We start from the raw sequence: 22,097 nt of genomic DNA, 5'->3' as shown, positions 1-22,097 counted from the left end.
GAGATGACAGGGTTCCTTTGCTGGCACTGAATGCAAGACTCTATGCATTGCTTATCTACAAAGTTCTTGGTCTCAGGCCCAGGTGAGGAGGAGCACTAACCCTCCAGAGCTTGCATCTACGGTGGGGTAAGGACTCCAGTCACAATTCCAGAGCAGAAAAAAGTGCTTATGGTCTCCCACAGACCAGAGCACAGACTAGGTGAGTAGTAAGCACACCTCTCTTTAGATCATACCATCTTGAAAATATATAGACCTCTAGAACTAGCTCTGAAAACACCTGCAGAGAAAACATTAAGCTTGGAATAGAGGGCCCCATCCCCACCCTGGGAGAAGAACCTAAATTTAACATAAAGTTAAAAGTCATGAATAAGGTTGAAAAATAAGCAAACAGGGAGTAGCTAGGTGGGGCAGTGGATAGAGCATAGGAGTCAGGAGGACCTGAGTTAAAGTCCGGCCTCAGACACATAATAATTACCTAGCTGTATGACCTTAGGCAAGTTATTTAACCCCACTGCCTTGTAAAAAAGAAAAAAAGAAAAGAAAAGAAAGAAAAACAAGCAAACGACACCAAAAAAGATGCTGACCATAGAAAGTTACTATGGTGAAAGAAAGATTAGAAGAAGACAACAAAGTCAAAACTGCAACATTCAAAGCCTCAAAGAACAATGTGAATTGGTTTCAGTACCAGGAAGCATTCAAAAGAGATTTTGAAAATCAAATAAGAGAAGTAGAGGAAAAATTGGGAAACGATATTAGAATGATACAGGAAATCATATGGAAGAGTCTACACCTTGGTAAAGGAGACAAACATGGAAGAAATAACACCTTAAAAAACAGAACAGGGGCAGCTAGATGGCACAGTGAATAGAGCACTGGTCCTGAAGTCAGGAGGATCTGAGTTAAAATCCCAGCTCAGACGCTTAATAATTATTTAGCTACCTTGGTCAAGTCATGGAGTGAAGAAGAAAAAGGAGGATGAGGAGGAAGGAGGAGAGGGGGGGAGAGGGGAGGAGGGAGGAGGGAAGAGGGAGGAGGGAAGAAGAAGAAGAAGAAAAAGAAGAAGGAAGAAGAAGAAGAGTAAAAAAGGAACAAAATCTACTAGGGGAGAAAAAACTCCTTAAAAAAGCAGAATTGACGGCCAAGATGGTGGAGAGAAGACCGGCACAGTTCTAAAGTCTCCTGATCTTTTCCCCATCTATCACATGAAACAAACCTCTTAAAAGAAATCCAACCCACAAAACCCAGAAAGAAAAGCCAGGAGAAAGAAGATCTACCTCAGGATTTGTATCCCGCAGCAGTTTTGGCCGAATTTGGAGGGTGAGTCTGGGCTCAGAGGGAGGATCGGCCCGGATCAGCCAGATTAGCAGCTGAATTGGAGCCAGGAGTCTGAGGGCCCGAGAGCCGGACTTGCTGGATCAGGATGGGGCTGGACCACGGGGGTGTGAGTCAGCAGGGGAGCGGAGGCGCTGGTGTTGGAGCTGTCCCTGGGGAGATCCCAGACAGGGGTGGGGGAAGAGTTCTGGAACAGGAAGGCTTCGGACACCATCCCTGGGCTCCTCTGGTCTGAGTCCCATTACAACTCAGACTTCTTCCCTAACAAACAAATGCAAACTACTTCTGCCTCAGGCCCAGGTGTGTGAGCAGAACCAGCCCAGCTGAGGAATGACCTCAGGCCAGGATAAAGCCCACCATTGATTGAAGGCAAAAGAATTCAATAGCTCCAATTCCTTCCCTCAAGCAAAGGGAGAAGGCCTCAACCAAGGTCACAGACACTCCAGAGAAAGCAACCAGCACCTCCTACTGGCCAGCCAGAGGAACTGCACTCAGTGAGTAAAGCCCTTAGTGATCCCAAGACCCTGTGAACCAGACCCCCACCAACTCAGGTCTTAGCAAAATGAAGAAGTGTCAGCGGAAAGGTGGATCCATAGAAAAATTCTTGGAAGGGAAAGACCCTAACTCAGAGAGACCTAGAACCTCTGAGGAGAATACAATCTGGTCATCAGCACAAAAAGACTTCCTTGAAGAAATAAGGAAGGAGCTTAAAAATTTGGGAGAGACAATTAATACCTTGCAACAAGAAAACAAAACCTTAGAAAGTACAATTGGACAAATACAAAATGAGACTAAATCTCTCAGATCTTCAAATGGGCAAATGCAAAAAGAAATTAATTCTCTCAAAACCTCAATTGCTCAAAAGGAAAGCTCTTTCAAAAAAGTAGAATTGACCAACTGAAAAAGGAGTTACCAAAGGTTAATGAAGAAAACTCCTCCCCCAAAAAAAGAATGGAGTCTACAGGAACTAATGACTCCATGAGACATCAAGAGTCAGTTAAACAAAATCAAAAAATAGAAAAAATAGAAGCAAATGTAAAATACCTCATCAACAAAACCACTGACCTCGAGAATAGATCGAGGAGAGGCAACCTGAAAATTATAGGACTTCCTGAAAACATTGAAGAGAAAAAAAGCCTGGACTTAATATTACAGGATCTAGTGATGGAAAACTGTCCTGATATCATGGAATCGGAGGGCAAAGTAGTTCTTGAAAGAGTACATCAATCCACACCAGAAAAAATATCCTAAAATGAAAACACCAAGGAATGTTGTGGCCAAACTCCAGAACTATCAGCTGAAAGAGAAAATCCTGCAAGCAGCCAGAAATAAACAATTTAAATATCAAGGAGCCACAGTAAGGATCATGCAGGACCTGGCTGCATCAACATTAGGGGATCGAAGGGCCTAGAATGAGATATTTCGAAGACCAAGGGAGCTTGGAATGCAGCCAAGAATCTACTTTCCCGCAAAGCTGAGCCTTCTCTTCCAGGGAAAAACATGGACATTTAACAAAATGGAAGAATTCCAAAAATTTCTGATGAAAAGACCAGAGCTAAACAGAAAATTTGGACATCAAACAGGAGGTTCAAGAGACACATGAAAAGGTTAAAAAAAAAAAAGGGTGGTGGTAAAAGGGGAAAAAAAATGCAATCCAGTAAGTTGAAACTGGCTATATCCCAGCATGGGGGGAAAAAAGATTCTCATGAATCTTGAGAATTGTAACTGTAACAGAGAGTATACCTAGCCAGAAATGATGGACATTCATGATCTATCCATGAGACTACTATCTAAAGAGATGTTACTGGTTTTAACCCCACTTGGGAGAAAGACCCTAATAACTTTCAGGAATTTTGACTCTATTCGATAGAATATACTGAATTAGAAGGAATAGACACTCAGAATTTTCTATGACTTAGATAGAATGATCTAAAAAACACTACCTCCTTATAAAGGGGGACAGGAAAGAGACTGGAGGAGGGAGGGGAGTGAATGGGGTAAATCTCATTACACTAAGAGGTACCAAAAAACCTATGGTAATACAGGGGAAGAAGGGAGCAGATGAGAAACACCTGAATCTACTTCTCATCAGACTTGGCTTAAAGTCAACCTACACATACTCAATTAACTTATAAAACATCTAACCTTTCAAGTATTAAAAGGGGAAAAGGGGAGGGGGGACAAAGAAAGGGAAGGGGACTGGGGGAAAGGGGGGAAATAACAAAAGGAAGGGAAGGGAAAAGGGAAAAAGGGAAAGGGGAAAGAAAGGGGAGGGTGTGATATAGGAGGGCAAACATACTGAAGGGGGTGGTATCCGGAAACAAAATACTGGGGAATATGGATAAAGGTGGGAGAAAGGGGGAAAATACAAATGGAGGGAAGATAGCACAGAGGGCAGCAAAGAATTAGTAATCATAACCTTGAATGTGAATGGGATGAACTCTCCCTTAAAATGTAAGCAAATAGCAGAGTGGATTAAAAACCAGAATCCTACAATATGCTGCTTACAAGAAACTCATTTGAAGCAGTGAGATATAGATTAAAGGTAAAAGGTTGGAGCAAAATATATTTTGCTTCAGTTGAAGTAAAAAAAGCAGGGGTAGCAATCCTTATCTCAGACAAAGCAGCAGCAAAAAGAGATAGCATTAAAAGAGATAAGGAAGGAAACTTTATCCTCCTAAAAGGTACCATAGACAATAAAGTCATTTCAATATTGAATATACAGGCACCCAGTGGGACAGCACCCAAATTCTTAGCAGAGAAGCTAAAAGAACTACAGGAAGACATAGACAGCAAAACTCTACTAGTGGGAGACCTCAACCTCCCTCTCTCAGATCTAGATAAATCAAATCATAAAATAAACAAGAAAGAAGTTAAAGAGGTAAATAGATTGTTAGAAAAACTAGATATTGGGGCAGCTAAGTGGCATAGTGGATAAAGCACTGGCCTTGGAGTCAGAAGTACCTGGGTTCAAATCCAGTCTCAGATACTTAATAATTACCTAGCTGAGTGGCCTTGGGCAAGCCACTTAACCCCATTTGCCTTGCAAAAAAAAAAGAAAAAGAAAAACTAGATATGGTAGACTTATGGAGGAAACTGAATGGGGATACAACGGAATATACCTTTTTCTCTGCAATACATGGAACTTATACAAAAATTGACCATGTACTAGGACATAAAAACCTAATGATCAACTGCAGAAAGGCAGAAATAGTGAGTACATCTTTCTCAGATCACAATGCAATAAAAGTCATATGCAATACTGGGCCAAGGAGATATAGACCCAGAACAAATGGGAAACTGAATAACCTCATTTTAAAAAATGAGTGGACCAAAAAACAAATTATAGAAAGAATTAACCATTTTATCCTAGATAATGATAATAATGAAACAACATACCAAAACCTATGGGATTCATTCAAAGTAACTCTCAGGGGATATATTATAGCTCTAAATGCTTACATGAATAAATTGGAGAAAGAGGAAATCAATGAACTAAACATGAAACTAAAAAAATTGGAGAAAGAACAAATCAAAAAATCCCCAATTAAATATTAAATTAGAAATTCTAAAAATTAAAGGAGAAATTAATAAAATAGAAAGCAAAAAAAACTATTGAATTAATAAATAAAACCAAAAGTTGGTATTATGAAAGAAACAATAAAATTGATAAACCTCTGGTCAATTTGATTTAAAAAAAAGAAGAAAACCAAATTGCTAGTACCAAAAATGAAAAAGGTGAAGTCACCACCAATGAGGAGGAAGTTAAAGTAATAATTTGAAATTATTTTCCCCAACTCTATGACAATAAATTTGATAATCTACATGAAATGGATGAATATTTACAAAAATATAAGTTGCCCACATTAAATGAAGAAGAGATCAAATATTTAAACAACCCTATCTCAGAAAAAGAAATTCAACAAGCCATTATTGAACTCCCTAAAAAAAAATCTGCAGGGCCTGATGGATTCACAAATGAATTCTCCTAAATATTTAAGGAACAATTGGTTCCAATTCTATGTAAACTCTTTGGAAAAATAGGGAAAGATGGAACTCTGCATATTTCTTTCTATGAAACCAATATGGTGCTGTTACCTAAACCAGGAAGAGTTAAAACAGAGAAAGAAAATTATAGACCTATCTCCCTGATGAATATAGATGCAAAAATCCTAAATAAAATCTTAGCAAAGTGATTACAAGTTATCACTAAGATAATACATTATGATCAAATAGGAATTAATCCAGGAATGCAGGGTTGGTTCAATATTAGGAAAACTCTTAGTATACTCAGTTATATCAACAACAAACCCATCAGAAATCATATGATCATATCAATAGATGCTGAAAAAGCTTTCTGACAAAATACAGCATCCATTTCTATTAAACACACTAGAGAGTGTAGGAATAGATGGACTGTTCCTTAAAATAATTAGCAGTATCTATCTGAAACCATCAACAAGCATTATATTCAATGGGGAGAGGCTAGAGGCATTCCCAATAAGATCAGGGGTGAAACAAGGGTGCCCATTATCACCACTACTATTCAATACTGTATTAGAAATGTTAGCATCAGCAAAATTAGAGAAGAAAAAGAACTTGAAGGAATTAGAATTGGGAAGGAAGAGACAAAACTCTCACTCTTTGCAGATGACATGATGGTCTACCTAGAGAATCCCAAGAAATCATCCAAAAAACTACTAGAAACAATTAGCAATTTTAGCAAAGTTGCAGGTTATAAAATAAACCCTCATCTTTTCTATATATGTCTGGCAAGATACAGCAGGAAGAGCTAGAAAAAGAAATCCCATTCAAAGTAACCTCAGACAATATAAAATACTTGGGAGTCTATTTGCCAAAACAGACTGAGAATCTTTTTGAAAACAATTATAAAACACTTCTCACACAAATTAAATCAGATTTTAAAAACTGGGCAAATATCAACTGCTCATGGATAGGGAGAGCTAATATAATAAAAATGATTCTACCAAATTCTACCAAATAAAAATAATTCTACCAAAACTAAACTATCTGTTTAGTGCCCTACCAATCAAAATTCCAAAAAATTACTTTAATGAGTTAGAAAAAATTGTAAGTAAATTCATATGGAGAAATAAAAAGTCAAGAATTTCCAGGAGCTTAATGAAAAAAAGTGCAAAAGAAGGTAGCTTAGCCCTACCTGATCTGAAATTATATTATAAAGCATCAGTCATCAAAACTGTTCGATATTGGCTAAGAAATGGAGTGGTGGACCAGTGGAATAGACTAGGTGTAAAAGCAGGAAATGATTACAGTAATCTGCTGTTTCATAAATCCAAACAGTCCAGCCATTGGGATAAAAACTTCCTCTTTGATAAAAACTGCTTGGGATAATTGGAAGTTAGCATGGAAGAAACTTAGATTAGACCAACACCTCATACCCTTTACCAAGATAAGATCCAAATGGTTACAGGACTTAGACATAAAAAACAATACTATAAGCAAATTAGAAGATGAAGGACTAGTTTACCTGTCAGATCTATGGAAAGGGGAGCAGTTTATGACTAAGGAAGAGGTGGAGAACATCACCAAAAACCAATTAGATGATTTCTATTACATTAAATTAAAAAGCTTTTGCACAGATAAAAACCAATGTAACCATGATCAAAAGAAATGTAGTAAATTGGGAAACAATCTTTATAACTAATGATTCTGACAAAGGACTCATTTCTAAAATATACAGAGAACTGAGTCATATTTTTAAAACAAAAAGCCATTCCCCAATTGACAAATGGTCAAAGGATATGCAAAGGCAATTTACAGATGAAGAGATCAAAGCAATCCATAGCCATATGAAAAAATGCTCTAAATCATTAATTATTAGAGAAATGTAAAATTAAAGCTTCTCTGAGGTACAAACCTCACACCTCTCAGATTGGCCAATATGACCAGGAAGGATAATGATCATTGTTGGAAGGGTTATGGGAAATCTGGGACACTATTACACTGTTGGTGGAGCTATTTGGAACTATGCCCAAAGAACAACAAAAATGTGCATACCCTTTGACCCAGCAATACCACTACTGGGTTTATACCCTGAAGAGATGAGGAAAAAGAGTCAGAACATCACTTGTACAAAAATATTTATATCAGCCCTGTTTGTGGTGGCAAAGAATTGGAAATCAAGTAAATGTCCTTCAATTGGGGAATGGCTTAGCAAACTGTGGTATATGTATGTCATGGAACACTATTGTTCTATTAGAAACCAGGAGGGATGGGATTTCAGGGAAGCCTGGAGGGATTTGCATGAACTGATGCTGAGTGAGATGAGCAGAACCAGAAAAACACTGTACACCCTAACAGCAACATGGAAGTGATGTTCAACTTTGAAGGACTCACTCATTCCATCAGTGCAACAATCGGGAACAATTTTGGGCTGTCTGCAAAGGAGAGTGCCCTCTATATCCAGATAAGGAGCTGTGGAGTTTGAACAAAGTTCAAGCGCTATTCCCTTTAACTTAGAAAAAAACAGATATCTTATTGTCTGATCTTGTCACCTCTTAGACTCCTCTTCTCTTAGGATATGATTTCTCTCTCATCACACCCAATTTGGATCAAGGTACAACATGGAAACAAAGTAAAGACTGACAGAGTGCTTTCTGTGGGGGGGGGGGAGCAAGATAGGGGGGGAAATTGTAAAACTCAAATAATATCTTTAATAAAAATTAATTTAAAAAGAAAGCAGAATTGAGCCCATGGAAAAAGAGGTACAGGGGCAGCTAGGTGAAGCAGTAGATAGAGCACTGGCCCTGGAGTCAGGAGTACCTGAGTTCAAATGCAGTCTCAGACACTTAATTCCCTATCTGTGTGACCTTGGGCAAGCCACTTAATCCCATTTGCCTTGCAAAAATCTTAAAAAAAAAAAGAGGTACAAAAATTCACTGAAAAAAAGAACTCCTTAAAAGTAAAACTAGTCAAAACAAAAAGGTCAAAAGCTCAATGAAGAAAATAATTTCCTTAAAAATTAGAATTAGACAAGAGGAAGCTAATGACTCCAAGAGACATTAAAAAATTTTAAAAACAAAATCAAAAGAATAAATGAAATAGAAGAAAATGTAAAACACCTCATCAGAAAAACAACTGATCTGGAAAATAGATCCAGAAGAGATCATTTTAAAATTATTGGACTACCTGAAAAGTCATGATGAAAGATGGAGGCTAAACATCATATTTCAATAAATTATTGAGGAAAACTGTCCTGATATTCTAGAATCAGAAGGTAAAATAGATATAGAAAGAATCTACCAATAACCTCCTGAAAGATATTCCAAAAAAGAAAACACCCAAGAATATTATAGCCAAATGTCAGAGCTACCAGTTCAAAGAGAAAATATTGCAAGCAGCCATAAAGAAGTAAGTGTCGGAGTCACAGTCAAGATAGCACAAGATTTAGTAGCTCCTGCATTAAAGGATTGAAGAGCTAGTATTATGATATTCCAAAGAGCAAAGGAACTAGGATTACAACCAAAAATGACCTCCCCAGCAAAACTGAGTATAATCTTTCAAGAGGGAAATTGATAAAAGACATTCAAGTACTTCTATTGAAAAGACCAGAGTTGAATAGAAAATTTGACTTTCAAATACAAGACTCAAGAGAAGTAGAAAAAAGGTAAATAGGAAAGAGAATTGAATCCCAAGGCATTCAATAACGGGAGAATGAAACTTGCAGTTCCAAAGAACTTCATAATTATTAGGGTAGTTAATAATATTTCTATATTAGTCATGTTAGTCAGACCACCTGTCCCCCCCCAAAAAAAAATAAACAAGAGAAATAAAGGAAAAAATTTTAAATATGCTTTTAAGTGCAGCTAGGTGATACAGTGGATATAGTAAAGTCAGGAGGATCTGAGCTCAAATCAGTCTCAGAGAATTATGCTCTGATCTGCATTCAGACTCTATCTGTTCTCTCTCTAAATCTTTGGAATTGTGTAAGATCTTTGTATTACTGAGAATATCTAAGTCTTAAACAGATGATAAATGTATAATATTGTTATTACTGTGTACAATGTTTTCCTGGCTCTATTCACTTCATTATGCTTCAGTTTATGAAAGTCTTTCCAAGTTTTTGTGAAAATCATCCTGTTTGTCATTTATAAACTGTGTCAAATTACTTACCTTCTCAATAAAGGCAAAAGGGAAAGAAGGAGAGAATTTGGTACTTAAAATTTAGAAAGCAAATGTTAAAATTTGATTTTACATGTAATTGGAAAAAAATAAAATATTAAATAAATATTAAAAAGAAAGAAAAGAGTTGGACATGATTCAATAACAATAGCAATTACACACTCCAGTTATGAGTCATGCATGCTAGATATGGATGCCTGGTAAAGTCTTATATGTTGGGATAGCTATATAAATTATATAGCTCTATTGGCCAGTGCTGCTCTATCACAGCAAAATCAGTAAGGACTGAGTGATGATAACTCTTGCTAAAAATACAATAAAAGTTGCATCCTTTAATGACATACTCCAAGCTCTTCAGGTATGCTTTTTCAGAAATCATAGAACCCTTGCTTGTGGTAAGAATGTTTGAAATCTATCCATCAACAATTGCTTTCTTTGATTTCTTAAGCAAGAAATATTTGAATGGGTGTGGGACACATCTATGAGGACATGAGATTGTGCTGTACCTCATTATCACAAGGGGGAAAAAAAATTACAATCAAGAAACTGCTTATTTGTGATGATTATAAGCTCATAAGTGACTCACTAATTTAACTGTGGAACATGAACCAGTTTGGGCACTGCTTTGAAAAAAAAGTCATTGAGAATGATCTTAAAAGATTAAATGTTTATTAAGTGAGTATGAGAAAATAAACGAACATGGCAAGATCTGTTTTATAAAAAATTATGTCTTTTGTTACATCACCATACCCTATCCAACAAGCTATCCCTATCAAAGACTAAAAAGAGGGGGGGGGAACAGCTTGACAGAAATGAAAAACATTATGATGGTATCTTATAATACGTGCAGTAAATAATCTTTTCTTATAGCAACCCTTCTGTCAAGAAGGGGAGGTACATTTTATCAATTCTCCTCCATAGTAAAGGAGGGAGGCACATTGTCTCATTTCTTCTCTGTGGTCAAGACACAAACTATTTTATCAAATATTCAACTCACTTAAAAGATTTGGATCTTCTGCAATCAATGGACAAGGGTTTTTTCCTCCTTCAAATTTCCTGTGCACTCCCTGATTTCCCACAGCCTTCCTTCTTGGAGTTTCTACAATTCAATCTTGGCTGTTCCCTCATATCCTTTGAAGTAGCTGTCCTATTGCCCTGAGACATTTTCATCTTCCTCATTGCCATCTAGAATCATTAATGGAGCACCACGAGCTTATTTCCAAGTAATAGCTAAAGAGGGCACTTGAAGTACAACTCATTTGAAATTTAGCCCAGGGAGTTTGAAAGGAATTGAAAGCTTTCAACACAATGTGAATGATTCTCCTTTACATTTCCCTACCCTAGTTCTCAAGAGGGTCATACCTCTAATAGCCTCTAAACATACAAGGAAAGAGTCCTTCTTGATTCTCACTCCACCCAGGTACAGGCTGGAGAGAAAAAAGGCAGGTTTTTCCTACCTTGCATAACACTGAACAATATCAGATGGTATCCTTTTTTCCTGGTATAAAATTCATGGAGCCCAATTTTGGTTTTGGGCTGAGTTAGCTGTAGTTTCAAAAGTTAAAGAACAATAGTTTTGTCAAAACCATTCATTGCCCATCTAAACTGGCTCAATGGACTTTTCCCCCTGTACAGTTTTGTGGGACCTCTCTGGCGATTGCCAGTCTAGGAAGAGGGCTAAAACTCCATGAAGACTAGGTTGAAAAATATAGCAGGTATTTGTACGAATGAAACAGGATCAATAAATTTGTATCCTTTGGAAAACTTGTGAATCTTGAAATTCATACCCCTCCTCTATTCCCAGTTTGGTTTTCAATAGCTGCCTTTAATTGATAGTTCTTCATCTTCATTATCTACCCCCTCAGGAAATCAGGAAATTCCCAGATCAGTTCTTCAGCAAGAGGCCTTTCTGGTTTCTCTCACTGCTAAGTGTTTTCCTTGTGACTCACCCAGTGGATCTCTTGTTTGTACCTAGTTGTTTATATGATATCCCTCCCATTAGACTGTGAACTCCTTGAGAGCAGGAATCATGGGTTTTGGTTTTGGTTTTTGTTTGTACCCCCAGTGCCCAGGACACAGAAAATACTTAATAAATTGCATGTTGACTGACTATCTACCTTGTAATTTTGGTCTTCTTTTGGCAGTCTAGTAAAATAACAGATTTTATATAAGGATGATGTTTTTAAATAAATATTTTTAAATAAATATACAGAACTTAAAGATTTCCATAATGGAAACCAATTATATTAAAAGTTATAAAAAAATTTATAGAGAACAATTTTAGAAGTTTTTTTCTATAGTTGTTCAAAATCCCAACTAGAACTGAAAAGACTCTTTCCCTCACTTTGCTATATACACAGAGAACAACTCAAGAGAAAAGGGAAGATAATATTCCCCTTCTAAAATAACATTCAAATCAAATTTTAGAACAGCAGAGTCAACAAAAAGGGAGAGATTTTTTCCAGTCTAAGAAAACTTAACAGATAGAAGTCTGTGAAAGTCTAATGAAGGTCTATCTGGAGCCCACACACACCTTGAGGCTACAGCAAGAGCAGCTTCAGAAGGTCTCAACCCAGAAACAATAAAATAAGTTGGAAAAATAAACATACAACAACAAAGAATCTAACCATAAATACATAGGTAAAACTAAGACACGAACTCAGAAGACAATGTGAAAATAGCTACAACAAAATTCTCAGTCATCTAGCTACAACAAAATCCTCAAAGTCATCTCTGAAAAGTTGAAGAAGATAAGAATGCAGTAGAAAAATTCAGAAAAGAAAGTGATGCAAGAAAATTATGGAAAAGAGAATTAACAGCTTGGTTAAAAGAGGTACAAAAATACTAAAGAAAATAGCACCTTAAAAAAGGCAGAACTGACATTATACCTAGATAAGGTCAAAATAGGTACAGAATTTGGCCAAGAGAACAAGGAATAGTTTATCTCTCAGATCTATGGAAAGAGGAGCAGTTTATGACCAAAGAAGAGACAGAGAACATTATAAAATGCAAAATGAATAATTTTGATTACATTACATTGAAAAGTTTTTGCATAAATAAAACTAATGCAACAAAGATTAAAAGGAAGGCAATTGGGAAACAATTTTTACAACTAGTGTTTCTGACAAAAGATTTATTTCCAAAATATAAAGGAAACTGGGTCAAATTTATAGGAATACAAGTCATTTCCAATAAATAAATGGTCAAAGGATACAAAAAGACAGCTCACAGATGAAGAAATTAAAGTTATATATAGTCATATGAAAAAATGCTCTAAATCATTATTGATTAGAGAAATACAAATTAAAACAACTCTGAGGAATCACTTCACACCTATCAAATTAACCAATATGACTAAAAAGAAAAATGATCAATGTTGGAGGAGGTGTGGGAAAACGGGGACATTAATTTATTGCTGGTGGAGTTGTAAACTGATCCAACCTTTCTGGAGAGCAATTTGGAATCAACACCCAAAGGGCAATTAAACTGTGCATACTCTTTGACCCAGCAATACCACTAGTAGGTTTGTATCTCAAAGAGATCATGAAAAAGGCTAAAACTCTCACATGGACAAAAATATTTATAACAGCTCTTTTCATGGTGGCAAAAAATTGAAAATTAAAGGGATGCCAATCAATTGGGAATAGTATATGAATTGTGGCATATGAATGTGATAGAATTTAAGAAACCATGACGGAGGGGGCAGTTAGGTGGCATAGTCACCTAGGTGGCGCTGAAGTCAGGAGGACCTGAATTCAAATCTGCCCTCAGATACTTAATAATTGCCTAGTTGTATTACCCTGGGCAAGTCACTTAACCCCACTGCCTTGAAAAAAAACAAAAACAAACATGAAGGATGGGACTTCAGAATAACCTGGAAAGACTTGAATGAATTGATGCAAAGTGAACAGCACCAAAACAACATTATTCACACTAACAGCAATATTGAGTGATGATCAACTATGATGGACTTGTACATTTCAGCAGAATACTAATTAAAGAGAAGGAACTGTGGAGTTTAAATGCAGACCAAAGTTTACTACCTTCAATTTTTTTAAAGTCTTATGTATTATGTATTATCTCTTTTTTCTTTATAATTTTTTCTCCATTCGTATTTGATTCTTCTTTCACAACATGATTAATATGGATCTATGTTTAGCATGTTTATACATGGATAGCTTATATTGGATTGCTTTCTATCAGGGGTGAGGGGGAAGGAAAGGGAAGAAGGGAGAAAAATGTAAAATGCAGAAATGCATATGGTTGGAAAAATAAATTTTTATCCATTTAAAAAAATAGAATTGGTCTAATGGTTTTTTAAAAGGCACTGAAGAAATTCACTGAAGAAAAGAACTCTTTAAAAGGTAGAATTGGCTAAATAGAAAAGGAGGTACAAAAATTCAATGAAGAAAATAATTCCTTAAAAATTAGAATTGGACAAATGAAAGTTAATGATTCCATGAGATATCAAGGAACAAAATGAAAAATAATGAAAAATAAAGGAAAATGTGAAATAGCTCATCAGAAAAATAACTGACCTGGAAAATAGAACCATGTGAGCTAATTTAAGAATTATTGGACTACCTAAAAGTAATGATGAAAGAAAGAGTCTAGGCATCATATTTTAAGAAATTATTGAGTAAAACAGTTTGATATTCTAGAACTAAAGGGTAAAAAAGAAATGGAAAGAATCCATCTATCAACCCCAAAAAGAAGTTACTGGAATGAAAGTACCCAAGACTATTACAGTCAAATTTCAGAATTCCAGATAAGGAGAAAAAACTTCAAGAAGTCATAAAGAAACAAGTCAAGTATCATGAAATTACAGTCAAGATAACACAAGATTTAGCAGCTTCCACATTAAAGGATTGGAGGACTTGGAATATGTATTCCAGAGAGCAAAGGAGTTAGGATTTCAGCTAAGAATCACCCATTCGGCAAAATTGAATAAAATTCCTCAGATAGAAAATGGATATCCAATGAAATAGAAGACTTTCGTGCATTCCTATTGAAAAGATAAAAACTGAGTTAAAAATCTGACTTTCAAATACAAGGCTCAAGAAAAGTATAAAAGGGTAATAAAATGTTTTTTTAAAAATGTGAAATAGTCCATCAGAAAAACAACTGATCTGGAAACTAGATCCAGGAGTGATAAATTTAAAAATTATTGAACTATCTGAAAGTCAAGAAAGAGCCTAGAAATCATATTTCAAAAAATTAATGGGGCAGCTAGGTGGCATAGAGCACTGACCCTGGAGTCAAGAGGATCTGAGTTCAAATGCAGCCTCATACACTTAATAATTGCCTAGCTTTGTGACCCTGGGCAAGTCACTTAACCTCATTGCCTTAAATAAATACATTAATTAATTAATGAGGCAAATTGCCCAGGTATTTTGGAACTAGAAAGTAAAATATAAATTGAAAGAATTCATGAATAACCTCTTGAAAAAGATCCCAAAATGAAAACTCCCAAAAATATTATAACCAAATTCCAGAGCTCCCAGGTCAAGAAGAAAATACTTCAAGAAACCAGGAGGAAGAAAAATCAATCCAAATACTGTGGAGTTACTGTCAGGAGCACACAAAACTTAGGGATTTCCACAATAAGTAATGGAAGACTTGGAACATGATATTCTGTAACACAAAGAAGCTAGGATTGCAATCAAGAATCACTTACCCAGCAAAACTGAGTATAATCCTTCAAGGGGGAAAAAATAGATATTAATGAAATAGAGAACTTTCACACATTCCTGAAGGAAAGACTAGAGTTACATAGAAAATCTGGCATTAAAACTCAAGACTCAAGAGAAACATAAGGTAAACATTCAAGAATAATAATAATAAAGGGCTCAAAAGAGTTAAGCTCTTTACAATTTGATATGGGAAGATGAAACATGTAACTTCTAAGAACTTTAACATTATTAGGGCAGTTAAAAAGACATAGACAAAGAACACAGGTTTCAGTTAATTATGTGGGAATTATCTCCAAAAAACTAAAATAAAATAAAATAAACGGGAAGAAAGAGGAATGTAATAGAGCAGGGAAAAGGGAGAGGTAGAATGGGAAAATTTTTCTCACATAAAAGAAAATCTCAAGGAAGACCTTTTAAGGTGAAGTGGAAAATGGGGGAGGGACAGGAAATGCTTGAACCTCACTGTCATCTAAATTGGTTCAAAGAAAAAATTAAAATACACACTGACAGGGGGGCTAGGTGGCATAGTGGATAGAGCATGGGCCCTGGAGTCAGGAGTACCTGAGTTCAATTCTGGTCTCAAACACTTAATAATTACCTAGCTGTGTGACCTTGGGCAAGCCACTTAGCGCCATTTGCCTTGCAAAAAAAAAAACCTAAAAAAAAAGAAAAAGAAAAAATACACACTGAGCTGTGTATAGAAATGTTACTTATCCTATAGATAAATAGTAGGGAAAGAAGACAAGGAAAAAGGGGGGGGGGTGATAAAAGGAAGAGAGAGTTAAGAGAGGCAATGAGATGGAAGCAAAATAGATTTTGAGGAAGAACAAAATAAAAACTCTCTTCCTTTTCCCATTCTACTCTCCCTTTCCCTTGCTCTAGTAATTCCTCTTTCTCCCCATTTATTTTACTTTAGAAACAGAAGATAATGGGATAGAGGGAAATACAGAGTAATCATAACTGTGAATGGGAATTGGCTGAGCTCACCCCAAAAATGGAAGCAGATAGTAGAGAGCATTAGAAACCAGAATCCAAAAACATTTATTTACAAAAGACAAACTTAAAAGAGAAAGACAAACACAGAGTTAAAAATAAGACTGGATAAGAACCTAGTATATTTCTGCTTAAGGTAAAAAGGCAGAGGTTGCAAACATGATTTCAGACAAGTGAAAAACAAAAATAGATGAAGAGATAATCAAGGAAACTACATTTTGCTAAAAGGTAAACAATGAAGTAATAATAAAAGAATTTACAGCAAATTTCTCTGATACAGACCATATACATATATATATATATATATATATGTATATATACCAAATATAGGAAAGAGTTAAATTTATAAAAATAAGAGTCATTCTCTAATTGATAAGTGGTCCCACTAAGTGATAAATAATAAATTGTAAATGGAGTTGTGAACTGGTCAGACAATTCTAGAAAACAATTTGGAACTACAACCAAAAGTCTATCAAACTATGCATATCCTTTGACCCAACAATACCACTAAGTCTATATCCCAAAGAGATCAAAGAAAAAGAAAAAGAAAATATGTACAAAAATATTTATAGCGGTTCTTTAAAAGACTGATAAAGAATTGGAAATCAAGGGAATGTTTATCAATCTATCACAATCACATGCCACAACTTTTTCAGTCAATTGGGAAATGACTGAAAAAGTTGTGTGGGGGCAGCTGGGGGGCACAGTGGATACAGCACTGGCCCTGGAGTCGGGAGTACCTGAGTTCAAATCCAGCCTCAGACACTTAATAATTGTCTAGCTGTGTGACCTGGGGAAAATCACTTAACCCCATTGTGGTATATGATTGTGATAGAGTATGATTGGTATAAGAAATGACAAGGATAGTGTTTTCAGAAAAACATGGCACAACCTTTATGAACCAATGCAAAGTGAAGTGAGAAGAACTGGGAGATCATTGTGCCCAGTAACAGCAAGCTCTATGAGGCAATTGGTGACTCAGTAGAAAGAACACTAGGCTGGAAATGGTAAACCTCTCCAGTATCTTTGCTAAGAAAACAAAAATGGTATCAGGAAGAGTCCAACAAGGCACCCTCATTAGAGCTATTAGTAGAAGCACCTGCTACCTCTTTGTCCCCACAGATCAACTATCTTCCCTCAAAGACTGTGGTAACAATATCCTCTCTGTGACCTAGGGCCTCTTACCACTAGGGATAGAGAAATAACCTCTCCTACATACTGCTCTGAAACTGCTGCCTCTGTTGTCTCTCCATATATAAAGACCGATAAAGCCTAACTCAATGTATCTTGATGCACGAACTGATGAAAAGTGAACTGAATGAAGATCAAAGCACATTTTTTTGGTCTATGCTTTCTTTCACAACATGACTAATATAAAAATATGCTTTGCATGAGTTTTATATGTATAACCTATATCAAATTGCTTATCAATAATAACTCAAAAAATTGTAATGAATATTAAAAACTATTTTACATGTAACTGGCAAAAATATATTATTTATATAATATGTAATTATTATATAATTAATAATACTATATTATAAATTATATGCATAATTCTGCTCCCCTAATCCCTCCCAAAAAATAATGTTAGTCTTAAGAGTGGGAAGAAACCTAGACATGTATCCTGGCTCTGATACTAAGGAGCTACGTGACCCTAAGCAAGTCAAACAACTTCTCTTAGCCTCAGTTTCCTCTCATATAAAATGAGGCTAACCAATTATAGTATACAACCTCCCTCTTAGACATGTAGTGAGGAAATTGCTTTGTAAACCTTAAAGTGCTCTTTAAATGCAGGCTGTTATTATCATCTTACTTTTGAAAGCACTAAAAAGTTATGAGAGTTTTCCAGATTCCCTTTTTCTAGTTTCTGCAAGAACTCTTATGAGTCAACCTACATCTTCTGAGTTTGCCATATCCTCTAAAATAAACAGCCATCATCTGCCCAAACTGTATTTAAAGAACAAGCAGTTCTAAATTACAGTCAACCAACCAGGTGAGTTAAAAGTCAGTGGGGGGGGGTGACTAGGTGGCGCAGTGGATAGAGCGCTGGCCTTGGAGTCAGGAGTACCTGGGTTCAAATCCAACCTCAGACACTTAATAATTACCTAGCTGTGTGGCCTTGGGCAAGCCACTTAACCCCATTTGCCTTGCAAAAAAAAACTAAAAAAAAAAGTCAGTATGGGTCTCAACAAATGAAGTTCTACACAAACACTTTGAGGAGCAGGGAAAGAGTACTCAATAACTTATGCATATTTCTGTTTTCACAGGCATCTATTTCATCCCAAAACAATGACCTTTCAAAATCAGAATTTGTGACACTCACCTCACCTCCCTTTGAAGGCATCCCATCACTATCTTTCAAACTGCTCCTCATTCCCTAAGACATTGTTGGCAGGAGGGGGAGGATTAGGGTGGTAGTTAGAGGAACAGGCTCCCTTGATTAAATTTACAAATAGATCAATAACTCCAATTCAAAAAGGGATGAGGGGGAAGAAGAAGGGAGGCAAGGGAAGGAGAACATTCCTCTGTGGAATCCTGTTTCTTGTGTTTATAAAATCCTAAAGAAGGTAACTCATAAAAGTACAGTAAGACACAAGGAAGAAGGATGAAGGCACTATAAAGTGAGGATGAAGGGAAGGGGCAAAAATTAGGAAAAGAAAAGTACAAGACCTAATGATGACAGTGTCTCATATCCACTAGTAAATATGATTCCCAGAAGTATCTATAAAGATAAAAATCTTAAAATTTTGAGTCCACTTGCCCAAACCAACATCAAAAATGACTTGATTCATCCATGAGGATTTAATAGAAAAATTGGATATAGAGGAAACATCAATGACATGTAAATGTTTCTCCATTTGTTCAAGTGATCCCATTCCATCCCATATCTATCATTCCCACTCTTTCTCTTATTTTCAGTCCCTCTCTGTCTACTGGCTCATTTCCTACTGCCTACAAACATATCAATGTCTCTCCAGTCCTGGAAAAAAAAATCTCACTTAATCCTTCCATTCTTGCTTTCATCCTATTTCTCTTACTATTCCTTTGTAACTAAACTCCTCAAAAAAGTCACTATAATAGATGCCTATATTGTTTTTCTTCTCCCTCTCTTTTTAACCCCTTACAATCTGGCTTCTGATATTATCATTCCAGCAAAACTCTTTTCTCCAAAGTTACTAATGATCTCTTAGTTGTCAAATCCAAGGGCCTTTGTGCAATCCTCATTCTCCTTGACCTCTGTTGATCATTGTTTCCTCCTTGATATTCTTTCTAAGTTTTTTGGGGGACACCATTTTCCTCCTATCTGACCATTCCTTCCATGCCTCTTTAATGAATCCTCCCCCAGATCACACCTTCTAACTACAAGTGTCCTTCAAGGTTCTGTCCTGGGTCCTCTTCTCATCTTCCTCTATACTACTTCCCTTGGTGATCTCATCAACAACCATGGATTTAATTATCATCTCTATGACAATAATTCTCAGCTATACCTTTCTCACCTCAATTTCTCTATTGACCTTCAAACTCATCTTCAACTACCTTTCAGATACCTCAAATTGATGACTAGTAGATATATCTTAAACTCTTAAAAATCAACATCCAAAACAGAATTCACTATCTTTACCCCTAAACCCTCCTTGCTTCCTATCTTCCTATTACTATAGAGGGCAACATCATCCTCCCAGTCCCTCAGCTTACAACCTAGGAGTCATCCTAGATTTCTCACTGCCTCTGCCCTCTCCTTCCTCATATCCCATCTGTTGCCAAGGCAAAGCTCTTCTCTTCTCTGATCCTTCCCCCACTCTAATGATAGCCTTCATCACCTCAGACCTTCCAATAGTCCATTGGTGGGTCTGCTTCTCCTCACTTCAATCAGTCCTAAAATGATTTTTCTAAATTGCAGATCTGATCATGCTGCCCCCTATACTCGATAAATTCCAGTGGCTTCCTATTATCTTAAGGCGCAAATACAAAATTATCTATTCAAAGACCCTAATAAGCTAATGCCTTCCTACCTTTCTAGTCTTCTTACAATTTACTCCTTGATGTAGGCTCTTCAATCAGTGAGAATGGTCTCCTGGTAGTTCCATGAACAAGATACTCCATCTCTTTCCAGCTGTCCCCCATGTCTGAAATGTTCTCCTTCCTCATCTCTGCCTACAGACTTCCTGGCTTCCTTTAGGTTCCAACTAAAATTATATTTTCTACAGGAAACTTTCCCCCAACTCCTCTTAATTCAGTGCTTTTCCCTTTCTAAAGTATTATTTATCCTGGGATATACTTTGCTTTGTATATATTTGTCTTCATGTTGTCTCCTCAGTTAGACTATAAGCTCCTTGAGGACAGTCTTGTCTGTCTTGCCTTTTTTATCTCCAGTGATTAGCACAGTCACTGGTAATAGTAGAAGTTTAATAAATGTTTATTGGATTTTTTGATTTAAATGTAACAGTCTCAGAAGGAGGTATCGTTTCATCTCTGACCCTGTCTCTACTATAGAGATGGGAAAACTGAGGTTCAACACAAATCAATGGTATTTGTTTTTAAGAAGTTACAATCTATTATTTCCTATAAATGAAATACAAAATAACAATTTATATATATATATATATATATATACATATAAAATATAGCACCAACTAAACAGACAAATATTCAAGATATAGAATAATCAATTGGCCAGAGTTCAAAATGGTTCATTGTGATCAAGGAAGAATGACTCAGGGAGTATAAATTCCAGGAAGAAATAATTTTGAGTCAGGTGAAAGATAACACAGATATAGATTGCCAGGGGTGTGAGAGAGGATAAGGACATTCAAAGAAAGGTGGGACATGCAAGACTAGTTGAGATACAGCCAGGATATTGGGTTCTTGAGTTGGTTGATTGGTTCTTGTTCTTCTTTATTGAAGAACAAAATGGCATCCTTATTGAGGAAAAATTACAATGTGTCCTACTGTGGTTGACCAAACCAATACAAGCTAAAAATGTTCTTACCATAGGTCAGGCACAAAAAGTCCATGTAGACACCTGGAGTGTTTACTCAATTTATATATCTCACTTTTCCTTGAGAAGCAAGGTGGATGCTGCAATAAAAAATAATGTTTCTGAAAATTAGTTTCACAACTTAACAGCTGTATATAAGATAAGTGGAAGATGGAAAGACCAGAGGAAAGAAAATTAAACTCTCATAGAAACAAGGACATATATGTGTAATTTTGGAAGGAGGACAGACTATTTCAGACAAGCTTTATGATGTCACTTGCCCATCTCTGATCACTAGAGTCCATTTGACCCTAGGTATTTAACAAAAATCATAGGGGTGGAGTTGTGGGTAGGAGGATGGAGGAGGATATCATCTTATTATAAGAGCAACATTTATTTGAGGAAACATCTACCCTTATTCAAGAAGTGCTGCCAATTTGGAAAATTAAAAGTGTCGAATGTCAAATCTAAATCATTTCTTCTACTTTCTAACACAGTGACCTACACCAGCCACACACAAAAAAAAAAAACTTACTGCTTCTGATTACAGAAGATACCAGATAAAGGTTTGCTGCTATAGATTACACCATTCAAGTCCTAAGAGCCAGTCTGGATTCTAAATGATCCCTATTAAGGAATTTCTTCTATGCTACCCATTTCATGGTTATTTCTCTCTTCTATGCTACCCATTTCTTGTTTATTTCTCTCTATCAAGGTTGAACTAGGATAAAACACCAGTTTCTCAGGTTAGCATTTGAGTGTCTTCACAGTCTGATTCACATCAATTTTTCCAGTGTTATTTCATGTAATTCCCCAAAATAAACTATCCATTATTCAATCAAACTAGTTTACTAGATGCTCCCTGTTCAGGGTATTTTGGTTTTTTGTACCTGGCATCTTCATATAGTTGTTCTCAGATCTGGAATGTGCACTCT

At 36.2% G+C, this 22,097-nt stretch overlaps 1 protein-coding gene across 5 annotated transcripts in view; it reads right to left on the bottom strand.

Moving 5' to 3' along the window:
- The window catches only part of TMEM45A (transmembrane protein 45A), a 111,071-nt gene that overhangs the window by 80,342 nt on the left and 8,632 nt on the right, over window positions 1-22,097 (bottom strand). Inside the window, exon 2 of one of the 5 annotated variants that reach the window (XM_074214328.1) lies at window positions 21,175-21,263. The exons of 3 other annotated variants lie outside the window; for them this stretch is intronic. The gene's annotated coding sequence lies outside the window, so the exon portion shown is untranslated. Of the gene's footprint in view, window positions 1-1,274; window positions 1,451-21,174; window positions 21,264-22,097 lie in introns of those variants that run through there. One more of the 5 variants, XM_074214331.1, reaches the window with a different exon arrangement.

This window comes from Macrotis lagotis, chromosome 1 (assembly GCF_037893015.1).
Source record: "Macrotis lagotis isolate mMagLag1 chromosome 1, bilby.v1.9.chrom.fasta, whole genome shotgun sequence".
Taxonomy (NCBI): domain Eukaryota; kingdom Metazoa; phylum Chordata; class Mammalia; order Peramelemorphia; family Peramelidae; genus Macrotis; species Macrotis lagotis.
Note: the sequence above shows the minus strand (reverse complement) of the source record. Positions and strands in the feature narration are given on the sequence as shown.